The 26,729-nt window shown below is 45.2% G+C and overlaps 1 protein-coding gene across 4 annotated transcripts in view; it reads left to right on the top strand.

Annotated features, from left to right (window-relative positions):
* The window catches only part of CDH12 (cadherin 12), a 799,528-nt gene that overhangs the window by 98,452 nt on the left and 674,347 nt on the right, over window positions 1–26,729 (top strand). Inside the window, exon 1 of one of the 4 annotated variants that reach the window (XM_033935285.1) lies at window positions 20,712–20,774. The exons of the other annotated variants lie outside the window; for them this stretch is intronic. The gene's annotated coding sequence lies outside the window, so the exon portion shown is untranslated. Of the gene's footprint in view, window positions 1–20,711; window positions 20,775–26,729 lie in introns of those variants that run through there. 4 annotated transcript variants of the gene reach the window in all.

The following is a 26,729-nucleotide window of genomic DNA, read 5'->3' as shown; positions in this document are numbered from 1 at the left end:
TGTCCTAACACCTCCAGTGTACTGATTCATTTCTGATTCTATTTTCAGTGGCTCCTGTCTGCAAAACTGTTTGTGTGTCTCCTTCAACCCTTGCCATAGCTGTTGCTTGCCTGTTGGTTGTTTTTTTTTTTTTAATAGGTATTAATGTAAATTAGCTTCACAACAAAAGAACTTTACTTCTAGTTTAAATTCCCATATTCTGCTTACAGTAGTTTATACTTGGTATATACCTTGAAGAAAAATCTGCATGGTCAATGGTGGCAGAGCACATTACAAAGTATATATCAGAGGTCAAACTACAGTGCTGTATCTTTCCACCTTTGTAGTTGCAGTCAAGACTGAGATGTTAACTTTTTGGAGCTTGAGATCTTTGAGGATCTTGACTCCTTGTATCAGAACCCCAAGAATCATTATAAAATCATAAGTAAAGAGTGTAGTGTAGATAAACCTTGCAGGGTAGATATTGATACTTGTAGTGGCCCACCCACGCCCTTTTCTCCATCCCACCCCTACACACTCCTTCCCTGCCCCCCACTGCTGCATGCACACACTGCTTCCCTTCCCCCTGCACCTCTGTAACGTTCATGGCATGAGCAGCAACCAGGTTGGGGGGGTTGCTGCACGCACTATGAATGTTACAGAGGTACGGGGGAATGGAAGTGGCACACAGCAATGGGGGGGGGAAGGAGCGGGAGGGACAGAGAGGAGGACGGGTGCTGCACCCCTACTAAAACAGGACTACCCCCCCCCCCCACCTTACTATGCTACTGGATACTTGTATCACGGAGAATACCTGTCTTTAGAACTACAGTGGTGCCTCACACAACGGACGCCTCGCACAGCGCACGCTGCGCACAACGAACTTTATGTCTTGATTCGTACAACGAACTTCGTTTCACACAACGAAGTCGCCCGAGCTGCATCCTTCCGCGCAGGCACTGCGCTTAACTGCCCTCTCTCCGCCTGGCTCCCTCTTGCCCCCCCGACTCCCCGACACGATCGGGGCAAAAAGGAGCCCAAGCCCTCTTGCCCCGCCGATTCCCCAACTCCCCGACAATATCGGGCCAGGAGGGAGCCCAAGTCCTCCTGGCCACGGCGACCCCCTAACCCCACCCTGCACTACATTACGGGCAGGAGGGATCCCAGGCCCTCCTGCCCTCGACGCAAACCCCCCCTCCCCCCAATGACCGCCCCCCCCAAGAACCTCCGACCGCCCCCCCAGCCGACCCGCGACCCCCCTGGCCGACCCCCACGACACCCCCAACCCCCTTCCCCGTACCTTTCTGTAGTTGGCCGGACAGACGGGAGCCAAACCCGTCTGTCCGGCAGGCAGCCAACGACGGAATGAGGCCGGATTGGCCCATCCGTCCCAAAGCTCCGCCTACTGGTGGGGCCTAAGGCGCCTGGGCCAATCAGAATAGGCCCGGGAGCCTTAGGTCCCTCCTGGGGGCGGGGCCTGAGGCACATGGGCCCAACCCGACCATGTGCCTCAGGCCCTGCCCCCAGGAGGGACCTAAGGCTCCCGGGCCTATTCTGATTGGCCCAGGCGCCTTAGGCCCCACCAGTAGGCGGAGCTTTGGGACGGATGGGCCAATCCGGCCTCATTCCGTCGTTGGCTGCCTGCCGGACAGGCGGGTTTGGCTCCCGTCTGTCCAGCCAACTACAGAAAGGTACGGGGAAGGGGGTTGGGGGTGTCGTGGGGGTCGGCCAGGGGGGGTCGCGGGTCGGCTGGGGGGGCGGTCGGAGGTTCTTGGGGGGGGCGGTCGTTGGGGGGAGGGGGGGGTTTGCGTCGAGGGCAGGAGGGCCTGGGATCCCTCCTGCCCGTAATGTAGTGCAGGGTGGGGTTAGGGGGTCGCCGTGGCCAGGAGGACTTGGGCTCCCTCCTGGCCCGATATTGTCGGGGAGTTGGGGAATCGGCGGGGCAAGAGGGCTTGGGCTCCCTTTTGCCCCGATCGTGTCGGGGAGTCGGCGGGGCAAGAGGGCTTGAGCTCCCTCTTGCCCCGATCGTGTCGGGGGTGCCAGGGACCACACGGAGTCACCCACCGTACCACCCGATTTGGGTAAGCGCAGGTATCGGTGGGTGGCTTATTTGCGGGGGGGGTGCCTTATTTTACATTTTTTTCTAAAAAGGGGGGGCTGTCTTATTTGATGGCCCTGCCTTATCATCGGGGAAACACGGTAGAAAAAAAAAAAAAAAATGAACAGTTAAGTCCCAGTTTTTGCCGCTGAGACTCTGCCCTCTCTCACTGTAAAATTAGACTCTACTTAGTCTGTCTTTAAATTTAAAAAATGTGTGTTGTTTTAAAAAACAATTATGTTTTTAGATGTATCTAAATAAAAATAATAACCAAAAATTTATCTTTTTTTATGTCATCTTAGCATATTTTATGCTACAGAACGAATTATTTTTTTTAACATGTATTGTTATGGGAAAACGCGTTTCACATAACGAACTTTTCGCATAACAAACTTGCTCCTGGAACGAATTAAGTTCGTTGTGTGAGGCACCACTGTATACCACTGGTTCTAACTAAACATAATTTTACTGAAAATCAATAGCTCATTAATAGAAATCATGTGACACAACTCCCCTTCCCCCCACCTACCCTTTTTTTCAGGACATGAATAGATAGAAATAAATAAATATACACACACACAAGGGTTCTTCAAAAAGTTTTCATATTTTCGTGGGAAGTGGTTAGGGCGGAAGAAGTGGTAAGAGGGTGTGTCGTAGAATGTCATGTGACTAGTCAGTCAAGCAACAGGGTGATTATGTGAAAATGTGATATAATTTGATTTTGAGGTATTTAATAAATAAGTGTGGAAACTTTTTGAAGATATATATATGAATATGAATGAGGGATCTTCAAAAATACTGAAATACTGAGTGTGTATAAATATATACACACTCTTTTGAGAGCCATATATATATATGAATGAGGGATATATATTTATACATATATTTCATATTTATACATATATTTATACTCAGTATTTCAGGGTTCCTGCACAGCTTTTCAGGTTCCCTAACTTCTCCTCTTTATCCCATCCAGCAGATAGGAGTCTTTTTATTCACTGCTGTTTCCTTTGTCGATAAAGCTACAGGAATAGGAGGGAGGGCACAGGGGCTACATGACGTAAGAGCCAAGGTTTCAAAATAATTTGGGGTGCTAAACTCAATGGATATTAGCCATCTAGAGACACCATTAAGGAGTTTTCTCTGCATTAGAGATACTCAAGCATGCACAGAACTGGCTCTGAAGCTGGAAGTCAAATGGGCCCTGCATGGGGCTTACTGCAGAGAAAAGCTTGATAGGGGAGACAGTAGCATCCAAAAGATGCTTCTGACTTGTTTCGCCTGCGGGTAGAAGTACAATATGCAGCAGCTTTCCATCTCTCGTATGCACCTCTACAGCAGCTTTCCATCCCTCCCTCTTATTCACCTGTGCAACAGCTTTCCATCCCTCCTGTTCTGTACATCATTTCCCGATTGACACCCCCTCCCCCCATGAGACCTCAACTTTTGGGCCTCCTAAAGCAATAGCAGTGGTGGCGGAGACCAGTGGGCAGGCAGAGACAAGCAGTGAACAGGCTGCTCATGGCCTGTCCGCCAGGGCTTCCCTCTGCCACATCATCAGTGATCTCATCAGTGACATGGCAGAAGTAAGACCCCAGCATGGCAGGCCAGGAGCAGCCTGTTCACTGCCTGTATCTGCCCACTGGCTTCCTCCACCGCTGCTGCTGTTGCTTTGGGAGACCCGGACAAGACCTGGACATTTCAGGAGACTGAAAGACTCACTAAATCGGTGAGTCTGATTTTTTTTTTTAAAGTGAACCAAAGTGAATTAGTGAATCGGGCAGCACTAGTAGGCACAGTGGCGTGCAATCAGAGCCTTTAGGGGAAGCGCCCCATCCCCTAAAGGCAGATGCTGCTCAGCTAATTAAATTCAGATCAGTACTGCCAGGGCCTTCAGGAGGGGGTTTGGAGAATACCCAGCCCAAGAGCTCTGCTTTTTTTGTTTGTTTACTTTTTGGTACAGTTTGACTGGTTGAACAGGCTGCCTACTCAACCAATTCAACTGCATCAAGCAAAAAGTAAACAAAAAAGATTTGAAAAAGCAGGGCTATAGAACTGGAGGTTCATTGAATCCCCTGAAATCCCTCACCACACACCATTTGTGTTAGTCTCTGTGTGTTAGGCATCTGTGTTAGTCTCTGGTAAATTAGGCCTAGCCTAATATACCGGTGTCTAACATTAAGAAGCCTACTTACTCCTAAGTTTAGTTAGGCACCTCTAGGAACGATTCTATAAACGATGCCTAGTGGTTGATTGGCAATCAGGCTCTTTGTCTCTAGGAATAAGTCCAAAACTTAAAAAAAAAAAAAAAAAAAACCAACCCTCAGCTATGCTAACTGCTTTAACTACATTGTCCGATAATAAGATCCAAAGCCCAAGTCTGTGTTAAGTAAAAGGAAATGCTTTCTCTGATTTCAATTTGTTTCACTCCACTCAGGATTTCCCCTCAGCTTTTGCATCTCCAAACTGAAGAGCTCTAACCTCCCTAGCACTTTGTTGTGGGGGAGGGAGTGAAGAGGATGAATTTATTTATTTTTAAAATTTCTATACCGTTTTATTTGAAAACGGTTTACAAAAAGTTTACATACATAAAATATTAAAATAGGTCAGAACAAAAAAAAGTAAAAGCAGAAAGATTCAATCATTACAAAAGATCAAATGCTCAAAGAAATGCATTAACAAATAGTTTTGTTTTCAACAGTTTCCTGAATGAACTCCTATCACTACATTTTCAAATTTGGCCAACAAGGCTATTCCACAATGAAAAGGTCAGCATTTGTATCCACATATTTAGAATTGGCCTTTGTTTTCAACACTGCTGAACTTTTGGAACACAATGATCTTAATGGTTGGTAACCAGACATCAAACTCTTAAAAAATTCAGGTATCCTGCCATATAGAAATTGGTGACATAACATAATTGTTTTATATTGGATTCTAAATACAACTGGCAGCACGAAAATCAACTGGTGACAGCATTGGTTTTAAGCTATACAATAAATGTATCTAGAGATCCAAGATGGCTGTGGACTGACCTGGTTGAGCTATACGCACCAGAGAGCTCCTCTTATCACGAATACAGGATGTCTGAGGCGGTACTTGGAGAGACCTCCCAGGAAAGGGGCTTGGGAGTTCTGATCGACAAGTCCATGAAGCCATCTGCACAATGTGCTACGGTGGCGAAAAGGGTGAACAGAATGCTAGGAATGATTAAGAATGGGATCACGAACAGATCCGAGAAGGTTATCATGCCGCTGTACTGGGCCATGGTACGCCCTCACCTGGAGTACTGCATCTAGCACTGGTCGCCGTACATGAAGAAGGATAGGGTAATACTCGAAAGGGTTAAGGGGCTGGAGGAGTTGCCGTACAGCGAGAGATTAGAGAAACTGAGCCTCTTCTCCCTTGAAAAGAGGAGACTGCGAGGGGACATGATCAAAACATTCAAAATACTGAAGGGAATAGACTTAGTAGAGAAAGACAGACTGTTCACCCTTTCCAAGGTAGGGAGAACGAGAGGACACTCTCTAAAGTTGAAAGGGGATAGATTCCGTACAAACGTAAGGAAATTCTTCTTCACCCAGAGAGTGGTAGGAAACTGGAACGCTCTTATAGAGGAAAACTGGAACGCTCTGTTATAGAGGAAAACACTCTCCAGGGTTTCAAGATAAAGTTGGACAAGTTCATGCTAAACTGGTGAGAGTGGACTCATTTGGAGCACTGGTCTTGACCTTGAGGCCACCGCGTGAGCGGACTGCTGGGCAGGATGGACCATTGGTCTGATCCAGCAGCGGCAATTCTTATGTAGAAATTTTTTTTCTGAATTTGGATGCCGAAACGGAGGGAAGGAATTTGTCTGGGGCCTCTGATCTCTGAACTGACCAGCTCTGGCAACATTGAGGAGCTACTGCGATGAATGCAGGCTGCCCACCCTTCATTGGAGACTTTCTAGCTGGAAATGCCCCGGTTTAGCGGGACGGAGGCGGTCTCCTTGGGATTCGAAACCATTCTCAGTCCCGACACTAGTGCTCTGCCCCCACGCTCTCAGGACATCAGCTCCCCGCGAAAGGATGAGCACCCGGATATTGGAGCGCAATCCATTCTGGAGGCCAGAAAGAACAGACAAGGGATTGTGGCACCTGAGATGGCGGTAACATCTGGGGACGGAAGAACCTAGGATAGCGAGCAGCTTGAGAGTGCAGCAGTTGGAGAGGAATTCAACTTTCAAGTTCCCTTTTCTCAACTCCTGAGACCCTGAGAGGTAACTCTTGACTCCATTTGGGACCTTGTTGCATATTTGCCAACTTTAATAAATCTTCATTTTCAACGTTTGGAGGAAAAAATGAAAATAAATAGTATACTTACCAAATTTATTTGGCTGGGTAAAGCAGCTCGAATTACTTTAGTATCTTTACAAAAAACAATTGCGGCGGGTGGGGTAAATTTCTCAAATTTTTATAGGTACCATCAAGCCTATATAATGTGTCAGGGTATGTACTGGATCCTTCCCAAGCTCATGGAAAATCTTCCTGATTGGTTATGGTTGGCATGTCAACTCCTGTCTCTGCTGAGATTGTGTCACGTTTTAAGTATCAAGTTTCTGAGGTTATATAAGGACAATAGAATTTTGATGGACACATGGCAGACATTAAAATGTATTAATAATTTAACACTTATTCTGATCCATAAGTCCACTTGTCAGTCCCTATGGCTGAACTCCAAGATTCAAATTGGTGGGTTTAAGGTCATCTGGAAGCATTGGATGAAGGCAGGTATACACACTTTGGATGATGTAATATCAGATGGTAAGCTGCTTGACTTTTCACGATTGCAACACACATTTGGTCTTAATAAATCACAAAATTATAGATGGTTGCAGTTGAAGCAGGCCATTCAGGAGGGGTTCCTTGATTGGAAAAATCTTAAAAATCAATATAGCTTGCCGGTCTTATGTTTTCAGGCAGACTTCCTGGGACACCAAGCCGCTCAGTGGTATAAATTAATATCTGGATTTTTGAATAAGAAACCAAAGACTGGTCTTTGTTACATTTGGAGCATTGCGATAAAGCATCAGATTACTGCGTCTCAATGGCTACTAATCTGGACTTGGAGGATGAGATGTACAGTGTCTACATCTATGAGACAAACAATCAGATAACCTTCAAGAACAGCACAGGTAACCAGAAATAGAAATGTGTATCCCTTGCCCAATGGAAATATGGACAGTTTTGGACAGCAGATCCTGGCACGTATTCAAACCACAGCACCTGCTCTTCTAAAGAATGTGGATCCAGGACAGAGTGTGGGACTTTCTGGAGAGGAGTGTAAGTCATACACAGATAACCTTTGGAAAGCCCCAGTTATGAAGGGTGTTGGGCATAGATAAGTTAGGTGGGTTTTGACCATCACCCCAAGTCTGGTAATAACATATGTCAATTCTAATTGCTTTAATGACATTACTTAAATGCTAATTGCTTATATATCAATAAAGGACATGGCCAATTAGGAGAAGAAATAGATATCTATGGCCAATTGACTAATAATTGATTAATTATGCTAATGACATCTACCAATCAGAACATGCTTAATAGATTGTAATTCAAGGCTACAAAGTATATCGGCAGCTTGCAATAGGGAAGTAAGTAGTAGACGGGGTATTTCTGCACACTGCAGGTGTGGATTTTACCTCCTTTCTATTGCACACTGAAGCTGTCATTTTCTATTCTATCTTGTATGTTGTTATTGACTTTATAAATAAATTCATATCTAAGAAACAGCATTCGTGTGAGGGCTGAGTCATTTTGTGGTAAGGGTCTTACCGGTAGCAGTGTATTCTTTCCAGGAGACATAGGTTTTCATTTTTTTTATTGGCCAGATATTTTGCAAGTGTAATACACACAAAATATCTGGCCCATTAAAAAAAAGGGAAAAAAAAAGCCAGCAGAAGCCCTGACAGCAGTGACAGGAGGATTCTTCTCCTGTCACTACTGTCAGGGCTCTGCCCCGACTCAATTGCTCACTGAGCGATTGAGTCAGGGAGTTTGCATGCAAATAATTTCTCCGTGCAAATCATTTGCATGCAAAAAAGATAGTGAATCAATTGCTGTTTCAAAATCTGCCAGAGAATCCGCCAACAGCGATTGAATCGCCATCTTTAGTGAATCTGGGCGTAAGTGGGAACTTGCTAAGGACAGGCTTGACAGTTTACAAAGAGGTTTTGAGGTTGCTGTATTAATTTTGGCAGTTATAACATAGTAATTGCAAAACCTTACACAAGTTACTAAAAAGGCCTCATTGTATATTAAGTATGTATATATTAAACTATGTTTGATATTCAGTATTTCTGTCTGTGAAATATGTTATTGAATGGTAAAAAGCTCTCAGATTGAGTTACAGACTCTGAAAATATAGAAGGCTCAGCTTGTGCTGTCAAAAAAATGTCAATGAGCATCGAGGAAGATAAATGTTAATGATCCAGAACTGTTTTAGAAACATAATAAAATTGGGATATTTAGGTCTTCTGTGGACAACAGGTCTTCTCTGAAATGTTCTAGCTTAGATATAAGTCTTCTGAATAATGAGAGGATAATCTTAGCAATACTAATTAGTTATCAGTATTCGTTCAAAACCGTATTTTATTATTCCTTGCCACGCACTCAGGTTTCCATTTTCTTTTCATCTCAAATACATTAATTGAAAAAACAATATCATTCTGAAAACTATTGACTGTGCTAATGGGATACCAATTATTTTCACTGAATAATTGTCCAGAGTGCATTAGATTAATGTGCCAGTTTAAGAAATTGGGTTCAGATTGATGACACAATCTAAGTTCTCTACACAGCATTGTAGATTAAATTCATAACTTTACAAACATATATATTTTTGTTTCAGTGGAATAAAGTTGAAGGGCTGCCACTAAACAAACCACAGCTGGATTTCAATCAATAAAATAAATGAGTTTATTTGTGTGAAATGATTAAGTCATAAATCTGCGTGTCTGAACATGTAGACTTGTATGTCCAATTTTGGTATGCTTGGAGTTGCTATGGAGGGCAGTGAAAGGGAAAGAGTTGAAAGTTCAGGCAAATAACATAGGGCTAAGGAACTGATATTAGGCAACATATGTGCCTCTATATCAGGGGTGCCCACACTTGGCTTGCAAGCTACTTAAAAAATGACCAAGTCAAAATGATCTTCCAACAATAAAATCTCAGCACACTGTATGCAGAGAAAATGTTAATTATCATTTATATTTGGGGTGGGGGTTTCCAAAGAGGTCAAGGCAGATGACTTTAAAATATGCAATGTCATCTCAGTAACAACTATAGACAAATGTACCCCTTCCCTTTTTACTAAACTGCCATAACAGTTTTTAGCACAGGGAGCTGTGCTGAATGCCCCGCGCTGCTCTCGACGCTCATAAGCTCCCTGCGCTAAAATCCGCTACTGCGGTATAGTAAAAGGGGGCCATAGAGCAAAATTTAGACAGCAGATATAAATTCTCAAAGTGGACACATTTTGATCACTAAATTTAAAATAAAATCATTTTTTCCTATCTTTGTTGTCTGGTGATTTCATGAGTCTCTGGTTGCATTTTCTTCTTCTGACTGTGCATGCAATATTTCTTCCTTCCTTTCTGCCTCCTGCATGCTTTGACTCCTCCAGACCTCATTCCATTCCCAAACCAACATCTCTGTCCTTCCATGAGTCCAACTTTTTCATCCTCTCTCTCTGCCTGCCCCCTGCCACCCAACACACTCCATTCCCTCCACCCTTTTCCTTCCTCTCTCCCTGCCCCCTTCCTTCTATCTGTCTCCCTGCCCCCCCTTTCTTTCTTTTTCTCTGTCTGTCTTTCTTTCTGTCTCCCTGCTCCCTTTCTTATTTTCTTCCTCTCTGCTGTCTTTCTTTCTGTCTCCTGGCCCCCTTTCTTACATTCTTTCTCTCTGCTGTCTTTCTTTGTCTCCATGCCCCCCTTTTCATTCTTTCTGTCTCCCTACCCCCTTTTCATTCTTTCGGTCTGCATGCCCCCCTTTCTTTCTTTCTGTCTCCCTACTCCCCTTTCATTCTTTCTGTCTCCCTGTCTGTCTTTTTGTCTTCCTGTTCTGTCTTTCTGTCTGTCTCCCCGTTCTGCCTCCCTGTCTTTCTGTCTCCCCAAGCCACCACTGGGGCTGTCATCTGTAAACAGACCCCCAAGCCAATGCCGACATCTGGGAACAGGCCCCCAAACCACCGCTGCCGTTGACGCCTGTTTCCCGACACCGCAACAGGCCAGCAGCCTTCCCCCCATGACGTCTTCCGGGCTAGCCAGGCAGCGATTGGCTGGTCCGTAACTTCCTCTCTGATGTCAGACTTGATGTCGGGGGTGGAGGGGGGCTAGCTTGCCTGGCACTTCTGTAGTCGCTGCTGGCCTGTTGTGGCGTCGGGGAACAGGGTGAACGCAGAGCCCGGGATGGGCACCCCTGATCTATATACTCATTTATCCACTTAAAAAATCATTTATTACCTACTGCTTGCAAGCCACTGAAGATGGGTACAGTCAAGGTTGCTAGGTATTTCTTCTGTCTCTGGAGAACACATAATCTAAGGCCCTCTTTTACTAAGGTGCGCTAACCGTTTAGCGCTCGCTAATCAATTTGGCGTGTGCTAAAAACTAACGTGTGCATGTTAGTCTATGGCTGTGTTAGCGTTTAGTGCGTGCTAATTCAATTACCGTGCGTTAATTCGATTAGCGCGCGCAATCGGTTAGCGCACCTTAGTAAAAGAGGGGGCAAGTTTTTACCCAGAGCCAGATTAAGGCATAGTCAAACTAGAAATGTGCCTCAGGGCTCTGTCAGACGTGCCCAGGATTCAGGAGGCTAGGATGTCAGGATTTTTTTCAGGATTCTAAAAAGCTGTAAATTACCTCTGTCAAAGCCAGAAGAATGGCTGAGTGCATAGATATTTTTCTGAGTTTAGCCCAATGCAGAGGCAGTGGTAGGCTCCAGCTAGTAAGGCTTCTCTAGTCACAGGAACGAGAGGCTGAGCTGCAAGGGCTGTGGTGGAAGCAGATCTCTTTGGAGAGAGTTAGTGAAACCGGTGAGTGATCTGGAGGTAGGAGTTGTTGAAAAGGATTAGGACTGAAGAATACGTGGGATGTATAACTAGGTATGCCTCACAAAATATAGTGTGCATTAATTCAAATTAGCATACGTTAATCTATGAATTTAAAATGCATTAAGTTAATTAGTACATGCTAAAGATTTCAGCACTCCATTTTTAAGAAAAACTGTGTAGATGTGAAAATATATCTCTGAAAATCAGAATAAAAGAGGCCAAATGAATCTAAAATTTTTTCTCTGTGCAGAGTGCAATTATAGTTGGTAAGACCTCCTCTCAAGACCCTCCTGCCAAGATCAGACTAAGACATACATCCCTCTCTTTCCCGTATCACTCCTTCCCCCCCCCCATACACACAGGAATCTATAGCTGAATAGAAGTCTGATCTACCAGATGGTTTGGTATGGAGCATCCTTGAAGGATACTGTTGAATCAGAACATTTAGGGAGTCCCAATAGAGAAGTTTCAAAAATGATGAAAGAAAGCCAAGAGTGCTTAAGAGGGAAGCAGAGTAAATATGTCAAGTTATCCCTGTCAACTTCTCTGCAGCCTATAGACACAAGAAAAAAACAAATGCTAGAAGTAAAAAAAAAAAAGGAGCATTAGAGTAGATAGCACTGAATGATGAGGTACAGTAGATATAATAGGCATCTCAGAGACCTGGTGGAAAGAGGACAATCAATGGGACACTGATAGAGTGGATCAAATTGGAGGAGTTACACTATATGTTAAAAAGGGAATTGAATCAAACAAAATAAACATTCTGCATGATACAGATAGCAGTGTGGATGGAATCCATATAGGTAGAAATTCCACGTGTGAAGGGAAGACATATACAGGTAGGGTTTTCAGAGATTAGGAAAGCTAGCAGATTGGGCAACATTATAATAATGGGTGATTTCAACTACAGTTCTAACAATAATATTTACTCATATGTAGATGCTGGAGTCCTTTTACTACCCAGGGGACAACGTATTACAGGGGTGCCCAAAAGGTTGATCACGATCGACCAGTAGATCGCAAAGGCAACATGAATTGATCACGGAGCCCATCCCGCATACAATCACCGGGCCCACAGCCTTCCCCCTGAAGTTCCGGGCCAGCCAATTGCTGCCTGGCTGGCCTGGAAATTCCTCTCTGATGTCATAATTGATCGGGGGGGGGGGAGGCTGTGGGCCCGGCACTTGTATGCGCCTGGCCTGGCGTCGGGGAAGCAGGGAGAAATTGGTGGCATGGCTTGGGAGAAAAAAGTCCTCAGTTCAGCGTCATATGACCAAAAAAACTCCCAGCTTAATCTGTGAAAAACTTGTATTATCTGCTACCATTATGAGTTCACAATTCAGTCATTGAAAAACAGCTCCCTGTAGAAAAATCTTCCATGTGGCATCCAACATCAAAAAAATGCCACTTAGCTTTTGTTGATAGCTGGCCGTTCTCTTTTCCTCCAGCAATGGTTCTCACTAGCAGCGTTTATTTCTTCCACTTGAATTTTAAAGTCAATGCTGAGATCCTACAGGGTCATCCCTGCTTCACCTCCACAGCTTCATCAGGAATCTTCCACAGCAGCAAACAGAACGGGGTCAACCTCAAGCTTGGAGTGGAAAATATGAAAAAGGATCTGCAAAAGTTAGAGGAATGGTCTAATGCCTGGCAACTAAAATTCAATGCAAAGAAATGCAGAGTAATGCATTTGGGGATTAATAATAGGAAGGAACCGTATATGCTGGGAGGAGAGAAGCTGATATGCACGGACGGGGAGAGGGACTTTGGGGTGATAGTGTCCGAAGATCTAAAGGCGAAAAAATAGTGTGACAAGGCAGTGGCTGCTGCCAGAAGGATTCTGGGCTGTATAAAGAGAGGTGTAGTCAGTAGAAGGAAGAAAGTGTTGATGCCCCTGTACAGGTCATTGGTGAGGCCCCACTTGGAGTACTGTGTTCAGTTTTGGAGACCGTATCTGGTGAAAGACGTAGGAAGACTTGAGGCGGTTCAGAGGAGGGCGACGAAAATGATAGGAGGCTTGCGCCAAATGACGTATGAGGAGAGACTGGAAGCCCTGAATATGTATACCCTAGAGGAAAGGAGAGACAGGGGAGATATGATTCAGACATTCAAATACTTGAAGGGTATTAACGTAGAACAAAATCTTTTCCAGAGAAAGGAATATGGTAAAACCAGAGGACATAATTTGAGGTTGAGGGGTGGTAGATTCAGGGGCATTGTTAGGAAATTCTACTTTACGGAGAGGGTAGTGGATGCCTGGAATGCGCTCCCAAGAGAGGTGGTGGAGAGTAAAACTGTGACTGAGTTCAAAGAAGCGTGGGATGAACACAGAAGATTTAGAATCAGAAAATAATATTAAATATTGAACAAGGCCAGTTACTAGGCAGACTTGCACGGTCTGTGTCTGTGTATGGCCGTTTGGTGGAGGATGGGCAGGGGAAGGCTTCAATGGCTGGGAGGGTGTAGATGGGCTGGAGTAAGTCTTAACAGAGATTTTGGCAGTGGGAACCCAAGCACAGTACCGGGTAAAGCTTTGGAGTCTTGCCCAGAAATAGCTGAGAAGAAAAAAAAAAAAAAATTAAATTGAATCAGGTTGGGCAGACTGGATGGACCATTTGGGTCTTTATCTGCCGTCATCTACTATGTTACTATGTTCACTCTGTCACTCTGTAAGTTTGTTTAGCTTGATGTTGAACCCATTATGTTTGTTGCTGTGGAAGATTCCTGATGAAGCCATGGAGCCTGTAGGATCTCTGCATGAATTTCCAGAAAACTTTTCACAAAGTTCCTCATGAGAGGCTCCTGAGAAAATTAAAGAGTCATGGGATAGGAGACAATGTTGAATTCTGAATTAAGAATTGGTTAAGAATTAAGAATTCCCCCCTTGAAACTCTTTACACTTACGTTGATGACATCCTCATCCTCCTTGAGACCTACTCGAACCTCACTAACCTCTCCACGAACATATCCTCATGCATAAAGAACCTCCAATCCTGGGCATTCACAATGCATATGAAACTAAACGAGTCCAAAACAAAACTCCTTTGGCTCGGCCCAATATTAGACCATCTACCTTCCTCCATCCCATTGTCCTCCGGCCCCCCATTACAGCTCGAGTTCTCAAGCAAAGTTCTGGGTGTCACCTTAGACTCTTCTCTATCCTTCAACGAACATCTCCAATCCCTGGTGAAGAAATGCTTCTTCAGCCTTCACATGCTAAGGAAAGTCAGACCCTATTTTCACCAAAAACACTTTGCAGTCCTAGTACAATCCATCATCCTCTCCAGATTGGATTATTGCAATTCTATCTACCTCAGCCTAACTAAGAAAAGCCTCCACAGACTTCAGCGGATTCAGAATGCCGCAGCTAAGCTTGTTTTCGCGAAAAGCAAATTTGATCGCGTCTCACCACTCCTGTCTAAGCTCCATTGGCTCCCAGTAATCCCCAGGATCCACTTCAAATGTGCGTGTCTGGCCTACAAGATCCTACATGGCATCCTTCCTGCCGTTATCCCTCTATCCTGGAACTCCCCAACCCCTACTTCCTCCAGATACTCCCAAATTTTTAAACTATCCTTCCCTTCCATAAAAGGTATTTCCCATGCAGGCAAACTTGGGTCATCCCTCCCCTTTAGAATCACTGAGATCTGGAATAACCTCACCTCCCCACTCCGAACCTCAAGCTCCCTCCAACTCTTCCGCAAACACCTAAAAACCTGGCTATTCTCAAAACTGTAACACTTCCCCCCTGTTAGGCCTCTCACCTTCCCCTTTACACCTAACTCTTTAATCTCTCCACTGTAGTTCCTCTCTCATCCTTCTTCCTGTAAACCGTGCCGAGCTCCGCATTCGTGGAGATGGTGCGGTATATAAACCCAAGGTTTAGTTTAGTTTAGTTAGTTATCAGAAAGAAAACAAAGGGTAGGGTTAAATGGCCATTTTTCTCAATGGAGATGTGTAAACAGTGGAGTGCCGCATGGATCTGTATTGGGATCGGTGCTATTTAACTTATTTATAAATGATATGGAAATTGAAACGGCAAGTGAGGTGATGTCAATTTGTAGATGATGCTAAACAGTTCATAGTGGTTAAAATGCATGTGGAGTGTAAAAAATTGCAGGACGACCTTGGGAAATTGGAAGATTGGGTGTCCAAATGGCAGATTACATTTAATGTGGACAAATGCAAAAGTGAAGTACATTGGTAAGAATAATCCAAATTATAGTTATCAGATGATAGGGTTCACCTTGGGGATAAGCGCTCAAGAAAGAGATCTGGATGTCATCGTGGATAATATGCTGAAACCTTTCACCCAATGTGCGACGGTAGCCAAGAAAGCAAACAAGATGCTAGGAATTATTAGAAAATTAATCCAGGGTATCATTTTATGATGACACATTGATCAGATGGTCATGGGTAGAAATGGGGCCTAGGTGCAATTGTAGGAGCATACTGTGGCCCTGATTCTCCAAAAGTGCGTCCCGATTTTAGGCAGCTGTGGGCGTCCGCCCATCTCCACTAAGTCTAAGGTCTGATTGGCCAATCAGGCCTTAGATTAAGTGGGGATGGGCGGACCCGCTATGCCTAAGGCCTGATTGGTCCAGGCTTCTAGAGCCTGGGCCAATCAGGCCTTAGGCTTCGGCGGGATGGGCCGGGAAGGGGCGAGCCCGCCTCATTTCTACCAGGCGGGCCTACAGGCTGGACGGGCAAGAACCGTCTGGCCTGAAGAACAGGTTAGTTTGGAGGTTTGGGGGTTGTTAGCGCCGGGGGGGCGGGGGGGGCGTCTTCGGGCAGGAAGGATTGGACACCCTCCTGCCAGCAATCGGTAGTGTCGGGGTGGGAGGGAGATCGGTAATGTCGGGGGGGGCGGTCGGTAGTGTCGGGGGGGGCATCCGATCGGACAGGCCGCGGCCCGCTATACTTATAGCCGCAGAGAGATCCCTTGCCGCGATAAGTATAGCGGCTGCGTCTACTTACAATGTAGACCAGCATTTTGCTGGCCTACATTTTAAGGTTTCTTCCTCTACTAGGGAGATGCGTAGGGCCACCTAGGTTCGCCTAAGGCCCTTAGGCGAGCTTAGGCGTCTTGCGGGTCTCCCTAGGCTCCCGGAGGCACCTTCAGGCCTGCCTGGGGAGCATTTTTTAAAAAAAAAAACGTGCATCCCGATTGGCTGATTAGACAGCTGTAGGACGCCTACAGCTGCCTAAAATCGGGACGCACTTTTGGAGAATCAGGGCCTGTATGTCTAGTGGCAGAATGCTTGGTTACAGATACTTACCTAGTCTAATCTATTGGGAAGTTCATTTCTGAAGAGAATACATGCACATAGGATCTTGTGGAGAGCAACTTAGCTGTTTGGGAAGAAAAAGCATAGGAAACTGTGTTCTCTACAAGGCTGCTTTTGTTAGGATTTTTTTTTTTTCGTCAATCTGTGTCATAATATTTTAGCAGGAAGAACAAACATACAGAAAATGTCATTTTTCAGAGAACTACAGTCTAGAGAATCCTTTCCTCCCTCATCTTATTCTTGTATTGTGCTGCTGAGCATTGAAGTCTTTCCACACTGGGAAGGTTTTTAAGCCTTTTGGTGATTGATTGAGCTCAGCTGGGGCTCAGGAAAAGAACAGTGAGGTGGGGGAAAGAAACAGGACAAGATGCTGAAAGGGATGACTGCAAGGAGGAAGTAGAGAGACCGGTGGATCTTATGATCAGACAGCGAGGGAAACATCAGGTAAAGGGAGCTTGCTGGGAGGAGACTAAGGGGCATGGAGACACAGGGGGACTGGGTGGCACGAGGGCGAAAGCTGAGGGCAATATAGGGGTGCCACAAGGCGAAGGGGATCAAACTGAGGCTCAAGGGATGATAGCCCAAGAGGGGGCAGGTAGGGCTAGAAAACCCAGAGGAAAAGCGGGGAAGTGGGGTGGCGGGAAAGTGGGGAAGCCGAAAGCTATGAGGGTAAAGGCTGATGGCAAAGCAGAAGCACAGGGAACTGGAGAGCTGCCCGAAATTCAAATTCAAGGGGAGGCGGCCCAGGTAAATGCAGAGGTGGAGGAAAAACAACGGGACCTGCGGTGCTTATACGCAAATGCAAGAAGCCTCAAGGCCAAGATGGGTGAACTAGAAGTCGTGGCCAAGGGGGAGGACCTGGATATCATTGGAATTACAGAAACCTGGTGGACAGAGGAAAATCAATGGGATGTGGCGCTGCCGGGGTACAAGCTCTACAGGGGGGACAGGACCTACAAGAAGGGAGGAGGCATAGCACTATATATAAAGGACTCTGTCTACTCGGTCGGGAGGGATATGGCAACGAAGGCAGAGGGGCTGGAATCGCTATGGGTCAAATTGCCGGGAAACAAGGGTGCAGGCATAAAACTGGGGCTGTACTATCTCCCACCTGGTACGCCAGAAGGAGTCGGACACGACTTGGAAGCTGAACTGAGACAGGAATGCAGGACTGGAAGTGTAACAGTGATGGGGGACTTCAACTACCCGGGGATAGACTGGAGTACGGGTCACTCCAACTGCACTAGGGAAACAGGATTTGTAGAAGCCGTGAGGGACTGCTTCATGGAGCAACTAGTCAGGGAACCGACGCGAGGGGGTGCTACTCTTGACCTCATCCTAAACGGATTAGGGGGGCCTGCAAGAGGGGTAGAAGTGGGAGGACCACTAGGCAACAGTGACCACAACGCGATCAGATTCAAATTAGAAAGGGGGACTCCCATAGTAAGGAGGATCGCAACAACTGCGCTCAACTTCAGGAAAGGAAACTATGTTGCTATGAGGGAAATGGTGGGGAGGAAGCTCAGAAACATCTTTAGGATGGAGACTGTAGGAAGCGCCTGGACCCTATTCAGGGACACCCTGCAGAAAGCACAAAGAATGTACGTCCCCAGTTTCAGGAAAGGCTGCAAGAACAAGCGGTCAAAGGACCCGGCTTGGATGTCAACTGAAGTAAAGAGGGCAATAAATGACAAAAAAGTATCCTTCCAGAGATGGAAAAAGGACCCAACGGAAGAAAATCACCAAGCGCACAGGAAATGCCAAAAGGAATGCCACCGAGAGGTTAGAAAAGCAAAAGGGAAATACGAAGAGGGGCTGGCCAGGGAGGCGAAAAACTTCAAGGCATTCTTCAGTTACGTAAAGGGGAAGCGACCAGCGAGAGAGGAGGTGGGGCCGTTGGACGATGGGAATAGGAAGGGAGTGATTAAAGAGGATAAAGAGGTAGCTGAGAGGTTGAACATGTTCTTCTCGTCGGTTTTCACGAGAGAAGACACATCTAATATACCGGACTCAGAGGAGCTCATGAGTGGGGAACAGGCCGAAAAATTGGAGCACATAGAGGTAAGTAAGGAGGATGTCCTCAAACAGATAGACAGGTTAAAATGCGGCAAATCACCGGGCCCAGACGGGATCCACCCAAGGGTTCTAAAGGAACTAAGACAAGAAATAGCGGGCACAATCCAGCATGTTTGCAACCTATCCTTGAAAACTGGAGAGGTACCAGAGGACTGGAAATTGGCGAATGTCACACCTATCTTCAAGAAGGGATCGAGGGGTGACCCCGGGAACTACAGGCCGGTGAGCCTGACTTCAATTATAGGGAAGATGGTGGAAGCTATGATCAAAGACGGCATTTGCGAGCACATCGAGAGAAATGGCCTACTGAGAACAAGCCAGCACGGATTCTGTAAGGGAAGGTCATGCTTAACGAACCTTCTGTACTTCTTTGAGGGAAAAAGCAGTCGGGTGGACAATGGGGAACCCATAGACATCATTTACCTTGATTTTCAAAAGGCTTTCGACAAGGTGCCACATGAAAGGCTGCTTAGGAAGCTGTGGAACCACAGGGTGGAAGGGGATGTGCACAGATGGATCAAGCACTGGTTGTCGGGTAGACTGCAGAGGGTCGGAGTGAAGGGCCAATATTCTGACTGGCGGGGAGTCACGAGCGGTGTGCCACAGGGATCGGTGTTGGGGCCGTTACTCTTCAACATATTTATCAATGACCTGGAAAAGGAGGCAAAGTGCGAGGTTATAAAATTTGCAGACGATACCAAACTGTGCGGTAGAGTTAGGTCCAGGGAGGAGTGTGAGGACCTGCAAAGGGACCTGGACAAGCTGGAAGACTGGGCAAACAAATGGCAAATGCGCTTTAACATGGAAAAATGCAAGGTCATGCATATAGGGAAAAAGAACCCGTTGTTCAACTACAAATTGGGGGGGGGCATTGTTGGGAGACAGCAGACTTGAGAGAGACTTGGGTGTGCTGGTGGATGCATCACTGAAGCCATCTGCACAGTGCGCAGCAGCCTCGAAAAAAGCCAACAGGATGCTGGGCATCATAAAGAGGGGCATAACAACCAGGACGCGGGAAGTCATCATGCCATTGTATCGAGCGATGGTGCGTCCACATCTGGAATACTGCGTTCAGTATTGGTCGCCACACCTCAAGAAGGACATGGCGGTACTTGAGAGAGTCCAAAGGAGAGCAACGAAACTGGTAAAAGGGCTGGAACACTGCCCATACGCCGAGAGGTTGGATAGGCTGGGGCTCTTCTCTCTGGAAAAGAGGAGGCTCAGGGGAGATATGATAGAGACCTTCAAGATCATGAGGGGCATAGAGAGGGTGGATAGGGACAGATTCTTCAGACTGAAGGGGACAACAGGTACGAGGGGGCATTCGGAGAAACTGAAGGGAGATAGGTTCAAAACAAATGCAAGGAAGTTTTTTTCACCCAAAGGGTTGTGGACACTTGGAATGCGCTACCAGAGGAAGTGATCAGGCAGAGTACAGTACAGGGATTCAAACAGGGATTGGACGGATTCCTGAGGGATAAAGGGATCGTGGGATACTGAGAGAGGTGCTGGGATGTAATACAAGTATAGAAAACTAACCAGGTAATAAGTATGGAAACCCAACCAAGTCGTGAATGTGCAAGACCGGAGGATTAGGACTTCGATGGGAAGATAGGACTTCAATGGGAAACCAAGGTGGCAAGGGGGCCCCTTCTGGTTATTCAGACAGGTCGTGACCTGTTTGGGCCACCGCAAGAGCGGACTGCTGGGCAGGATGGACCTATGGTCTGACCCGGCGGAGGCACTGCTTATGTTCTTATGTTATGATAAAGGTAAGTGAAAGACAGATAAGTTGAAAGAGATGAAATATGGATGGATAAGTACATGTTGATATATAATGGAGAGAGGACAGCATGGGAAAGAATCATGGGACAAAAGAAAGAGATACAAGCATGATAAGTATGGTAGAAGATGGCAGGATATGTAAGAATGAGAATTAGAGACAAAAGAAAAGCTTTAAAAAATCCAAGAGAGTCTGAGGTAAATGTAAGAAGATGCAAACAAAGAGGACAAAAATCAGTCTGAAAAGAATGGGAAGATGTGAGAAATTGCTGAAAGGTTGTATAATGTTTGATCATTTTCACTTCAGATGTTCAAAAGCAACTTTCAGCCACTGCTACAAATTCATGCATGAATTTATTTCCTTATTGTGCAAGAGTCCCTGGAGATCTTGAAGCAAAATATTCTCAGATCAAGACACCCGCCTCTCTTTGATTGATGTTCTAGTATTAAGGGTACAGTCTTTCTTGTGTTTTGCCAACTTATAGATTGGTAACCGATTGCAATGCACAGTAATGTTGACGCTGAAAGCATAATGCCATAGAAAAACACAATAGTGCTTAGATTGTGTTATTCTGTGTCTTTGTTGCTTCTGAATATTTGGCTCTGATTTTAGATTTTCAGCTGCATTCAGAAGACACAAATCTAACCATGTGTATACAAATTATTGGTTGGAGAAATGATCAGCTTAGTATTTTTTAAGCTCATGCCTTTTTAGTAGCAGCTCAAGGCAAGCTCTATTCAGATTTAGCAACTATTTCCCTTACTATCTACATTTGTACCTGAGACAGAGGGTGTAATGACTTACCCAAGGCACAAGAAGCATGACTGGAATTTGAACCTGGCTTCTCTGCTTGAATCCTGCTGCTTGAATCACTAGGCTATTCCTCCTTTCCAAAGTTACTTCTTTTTTAAAAAAAATTCTTTATTCAATTTTTAAACTGCAGAAGTGCACAATAATGAATACATTTGCATATAATATTAAAATTAAAGCACCTTAACTTACAAAAATGTATAAAAAGGAAAATTAATTCCCCCCACCCTTCCACCTATTAATCAATCAATAAATACCTTCAAGAACAATCAATACATACCCCTGAAACCAAAGTTACTTCTTTGTTTCTCTGTGATACAATATCCCCCAAATTCTTCATATGACACTTTAAATTGTACATGCAAATTTGTGTGCATAGTCTATTTGCACGTACAACTTAATTAATAGCCTAATTGGCGTCAATAATTGGCAGCTAACACCTCATAATTGACACTAGTAGGCACAAATTAAGTTACATGCACAACCTAAAAAGCGTAATTCTGTAAAAAGTATGTGCCAGTTGCAGTGTGTGAATTTGAAAAGGGGTGTGGCCAGGCACAGGGCATGCCTAAAATTTATGACCTGGTTTTAGCTGGGCTAAATGGATGTGCCTAAAAGTTATGTGATGCACAGGCACCATGTGACAAAGTAACAAGTATGATAGGATGTTTAATCACAAAGGGCCTGATTCTATATATAGTTAGTTAGGTGCCATTGACTCATGTTCGAGTCCTAACGACTTGATGAATTACAGATCTAAAAAGAAATCTTTTTTTTTTTGCTCGTTCAGTATGGTCCTCCAGTGTCAATCCCATGGTTGCTAAGTAGAGTGATGCGGGGCAAAAATTCATCCTTGTCCCCTCCCCACATTTTCATCCCCGTCCCTTCCCCATCCCTGCAGTGAAGTGCATTTTTCATCCCTGTCCCCACAGTCTTAATTTTCTTCCCCATGTCACAAGATTTTATGCAATTTTATGAGTCTAGGGAAATTGGAAAGAATGCCATACTCTGCATGCTTTCCCTACTTATTCACATGTAGTTTATAGTTGCTCTGAGTAAGATTCAGATATTGGATGTTTAGTGCAGCTTAAAAATAATACTGTTCTCCCTGTATGAGCACCACTCTAAAAATATATGCAAGTCATGTAACAAGGACCTAATTAGGAAAGACAACAATACGTAGTAGAACATCAATAAACTTATTGGAAAACTAAAGAAGCCAGATTAGTACAGATCTGTCTTGCACAGTTAATGCTGGCAGAAGCCCATGTCTCAAATTCATATTCACAGAATACACATAGATCCTCACACAGTATAGAATAACTAACCAGAAATTAAAAATAGAACCACTGTGATAAGCGGACTATGCCTGCTAGGAGTGTCCCTAGCTCAGATTCTAGGTTAAGTCCTGCCACAGTCCAGAATCTGCCTTTTTCCCCATATTCTGCCACTCTGTCTGAATTTCCTGCTAGGGCCAGTAGAGGGAGTAAGAAAGCAGCAGTGCTGAATTCCCATCCCCCTCTGAATCACAAGATGAATCTCAGGAAATCCTTTTCACCTGAGGGTTGGGGGCGGGGCTGCAAGCTATTTTCTCTGAAGGCCAGGCTCCTAGAGAGACAGAAGGGAGAGGAACAGCAAGAGGGAAGGTCGCAAGGCTCAGGGTTGAGAGCTCCTGATGGCAGACCAGCTCCAGAGGACATGGAGATTACTGAGGCTGAAGGAGAATTGCCTACCAGCCTGAGTGAGGAACCGTTGGCTATGGAATTAGAAACAAGCCCTGAAGCCTGTGTTGAAATGACTCCTGATTATACTCCCATGGAAGTTTGCACCACAAAAGCAAGTACTATTTGAATTTTGCTGGAGTTTGTTTTGAGACTTTTCTTTGGGTTTTTGCTGTCTGAAATAATCTTACTCAAGTTAAAGAGTGGATTGGACTATGCTAAGTTAAGCAAGGACTTTTTCTTTTTGGAAGTTTGTAGTTTTCTTCCTTGAAAGTAAAATGGTGTTTTTTTCCTCTTTTTGAAATGAAGCCTCCTTGCTGTGCGGAGACAGTGGGGTAAGCCCCGTGTTACGTGGTGGGATAGCGGGCCTAAGTTCAGGCAAGAATAAGACCACACGGCGCACACTGTCCTTCCAGCCTCAAGTGGCTGAAGAAGCCAGTACTTCTATATTGTCTGGTTATTTTGAGTTTTGGGAGGAAAAGTTTTTTTTTCCTTCTTTGCTTTTGAACTCTATTGAGACTATAATTTGAATGAGAGTTTGTTTAAGTTGAACTCTTTTTGAGTTCTCAACCAAAGACTATTCTTGGGAACTTTGTGCTTGATGATATGAGAATTTTGTAATCCTGACAAGCAAATTATTCTTTTTTCTTTGTTTTGAACAATTAAATACAAACCTGAATTATTGTTTGAAAGCTGTCCCTTTTTCTGAAACGTGAAAACAAGTCATCCTTGTGAGACATGCAGCAACTCACAAGAGTTTAATTGTGGCCAGTATTCCCAGGCCCTCTGCCTGGAGTGTGCAGGTTACACCACACAGAAAAATATTAAATTGAATCCCCAAGAAACCACAATGCAACACCAGAGCAAGAGAAAGTAATATATCCTTGTACTGTGCAAAATATAAAGACAGTAGATGTAAATTTCAAAAACTGACATATTAGAATCACTATATTAAAAGTTAACACCTGTTGTGGATCTCTTCCCCCCCACCCCCCCTTTCATGGTTGCCCTATAAAGTCTTGGCAGCAATTTTGAATCTCTTTGGACCAGCAGCGCTCTAGCAACATCAGGGGCAGGAAAGAGTCAAGCTATTTTCTGCTCTCAAAAAGCCATTAGACCACTAGAGATAAGGTACAGCAAATGGGTGGTTGAGTTGGCTTCAAGGGAGGGCGCCTTGGGTCCCCATTGCCAATGTATTACCATGGCAGTTCCCATTCCCGTAGCATTACCATGGAATGGCCAAGCGTTACCGCGGTAATACTAGGCAAACCTGGCAATGGGTTTTCATTATTGTGGGAACTACTACTGTAACCACATAATTCCTGTGGTAGCAGTTACCGTATTTTTTGCGCCATAAGACGCACCTGACCATAAGACGCACCCTAGATTTAGAGAAGGAAAACAAGAAAAAAAAACATTCTGAACCAAATTCTCCCTGCTAGGCTCTGCACCCAACCCCACACTCCTTGCCAAGCTCTGCACCCTGTCCCCCTCCCTACCAGGCTGTGTACCCGGTCCCCCCTCTTGTTGGTCTAGTGGTAGGCTGGGACAGAGCACAGGACAGGCAGGGACAGGGCAGGTAGCCTAGTAGCTGGCAGCAGAGACAGGGCAGGCAGGCAGATTTGGTTTTGCACTATGATATGCAGAGATCTGTAGCTCTGACATTCTGGAAGGCCATGAGAAATATGAGAACTACGACTCCATACATGTAATGCAACAAAACCTGGTGTTGATCGCCCTGTTCGGTTGACCTGGGGGAAGGGGCAACCCTCATTGTGCGCAGAATTCTGTCTAAGTGAGTTGCCTCTGAGTCTAATATTAAACGGTATGATGTCCATTTATGCATTTTTACAGGGATTGTTCTGGGTGGTGAGACACTGAAGTGATCATGATTCTGAGTTTATCAATATGTCATGGGGCTGCCTAGGGGTCCTGAAGTTAACTGGAAGGGGGGGGGGAGGAAGGCTGAAGATTCTCCTAGGATAGTTAAGGCCTTGAACTGGCCCTGCTCATGTGGACCTCTGATGACGACCTGTCACTGCCATGTCCTTTATTATAGTCTCTACGGAAATCAGAGTCCCACCTTCTCCATACATTATTACTCCTCCCCCCTCCAGTAGAAAGCACAAATCAACCCACCCTAAAAACAGAACCCAAAAGGTCCCATGATACCTGGCCGCGTTCATTAAAGCTAGATGGTGACATGAGCAGATCTGGGAGGCGGGTGATCTCTGCCCCTTCCCCAGGCCCGACAGCAGTTCATCCACTTGCCCCCGGGTCCAGCTCCTCGCTCACCTCCCCGGAAGCTTGGCACTCCTCTAACAAAACTGCTTGCTGTGATCCGAGTTGGAGGTTGAGTGTCCGGGCGGGCCCAGCGCACCTCCCCAGACCCCAGGGTCAAGAAGGCTGCTGCCGTCGCCTCACTCAGGACACCCACTCTCGCGCTCTGGGGCAGCAATCTTTGATCCGAGCATGCAGCGCTCTGCCATTGGCTGACGGAAGAGGTACCATAAATGGAGCCAATCAGAGGTGACGATGCTGCAGAGTGAGCCAGCGAGGGTAAGGCTGGAAGCCTGGCAGGTTGGTGATGGGAGAGGTGACTTCTTGTGACAGGTGTTCATATAATAGAAACACGTTTCTTCGGGAGCTGCAGCGTATCCTGGTTGGTGGCTGCAGTCTGATTGAGCTCATGAGGGTTGCAAAGAGTCTTCCCTGCCAGCGCTGGACCAGAAGTACAAAAAGGGGAAGGGGGGGGGGGAAAAATTGCGTCTTATGGAGCGAAAGATTCAGTACCATGTCACTCTCTCTTAAAGGTATGTACATCTGTAGAATCACACTAAGCACCATTCTAGTCGATGCCAATTTTTTAGTGCTATATATAGAATCAGGCCTTTTGTGATTAAACATGCTATCATTCTTGTTACATTGTCACAACGTGTTTGCTTCCAATCTGTATGTGACTTACATTCTATTCAGCCATTAAAGCTGTTTCTGTTAATGTTCATTTACTTTGTATCTTGAAGTGTTGATTTTTGGGTGGTAAGCATTTTCAAGAAACCAGAGACACATAGTATAATATGTAGATGCTGGCCTTTGTATTCCTAAACAGTAATTCTTTGGATAGACAGAAGAGATGGTTTATGGCCAGAGGGATGCAGTTAAATCTGGAGGTTGTTCTTTTATTCATCTTTAAGAAATCTGCTTTTCAGTTCCTGGTGAGAGATTAATGTAGGCCCAAAATATGCTTCCTTCCATCATTTAAATATTTTAATGGAGTACTTTGCATTTGAGAAAGAGAGATGTCAAACACTTTTCAGAGAGTAATGACAGGTGTGGAAAGATAGCAATAAATATAATTATGCAAATATTGAGAAATGTACAAATGTTAGATTTTTTTAAAGTTCTTTTCACCTTTATAGTGCCATTTTTCTCCAATAGACAAATATTATTTATTTATTGATTGATACTTGTCCTTACTTGTTATTACAAAGCTGTAATAGAAGATTCTACCATGGGCAGGTGAGGTAAATGCTCCGACGCTCCTAAGAATTCTATGAGCGCTGGAGCTCATAGAATGGCTGCCTCAGTTCTCGTGAGGAGCTAGCGAGAACTGAGGCAGCCATTCAGAAGTGGCGTGTGCCCACACAGTAGCGCACTTGTGTGCTGCTGGCCCTAACATGCCGTAAACAGCAGGCAGCCGTCCAGCGAAGCACCAGCAACCGGCAGAATTCGGCAGTGTCACGGGCCCAGGCATTAGTGTGCTTGTGCACTGTGGGCCCCAACAATCAGGAGGCAGCCATCCACCAACCTCCACAATTTAAAGGTACCACCCGGGGGTGTGTGTGTGTTATATTCGCTTCATGAGATGCACCCTT

This window comes from Geotrypetes seraphini, chromosome 2, assembly GCF_902459505.1.
Source record: "Geotrypetes seraphini chromosome 2, aGeoSer1.1, whole genome shotgun sequence".
Classification (NCBI taxonomy): Eukaryota; Metazoa; Chordata; class Amphibia; order Gymnophiona; family Dermophiidae; genus Geotrypetes; species Geotrypetes seraphini.
The sequence above is the reverse complement of the archived record's forward strand: the minus strand, read 5'-3'. Positions and strand labels throughout refer to the sequence as shown.